Genomic DNA, 829 nt, shown 5'->3' on the forward strand with positions numbered 1-829 from the left:
TCATTGTTGTTCGTACAAAATATACAGGTGTTTACTTTGCACATCGCCTGGGCTTGTGTACTGCCACCCATAAGACTTACTTGTATATGTCACAGTGGAGATCACGATCCAGGAGAATCGCCGATCCTCCTAGGAGAGATCGCGATCGGAGTTTCTCCTAGGGAGAAACTACGATAGATATAAGAAACAGATCCCGATCGCAATCTGTACTAGTAGAATCGGCGATTCTCCTAGTATAGATTGCGATCGAAACTCCGATCCAAACTCAAACGATGCTAAGATGTATGAAACAGCAATAATTTTTTTGATAAACAATGATTTTATTCGGTATTAATGCAAACCTACTAACTCATTACCAACTACACTCAAGCCTACTTGTGTCACTTCTACAATGTTAACTTCACCGAAGACTACCACACTTGAGTCACTTCTGCAACTTTACTCAAGGTACACTATAGTATATAGCATCACTTTCATGGTAAATTTCATGTGAGTATGTTTTCTGATAAAGTAATTTCTGATAAAGTAATTTCTTTTAAAGTAGTGGCAAAAATCTTATAATATGTGAAAGACACCAACAGGTGATCAAACAATGTGTCAGTATGCAAATTTCACGGCTTTGGAAGAACAATAACAACTGTAAAGTTGTCACACAGGTGTCAAAAAATCAAGCAGAGTTTCAAGATATTACTCACAATTTCACACCTATTGAGTACATTTCACTAGTCAGACTTGTACTCAATCATTTCACAGCTTTGGGAGAACAATAACCATTGTTAAGTGATCAACAGGTGTCAAAATATCAAGCAGAGTTTCAAGATATTACTAT

Source organism: Branchiostoma floridae, chromosome 16 (assembly GCF_000003815.2).
Source record: "Branchiostoma floridae strain S238N-H82 chromosome 16, Bfl_VNyyK, whole genome shotgun sequence".
In the NCBI taxonomy this organism is placed as follows: Eukaryota; Metazoa; Chordata; class Leptocardii; order Amphioxiformes; family Branchiostomatidae; genus Branchiostoma; species Branchiostoma floridae.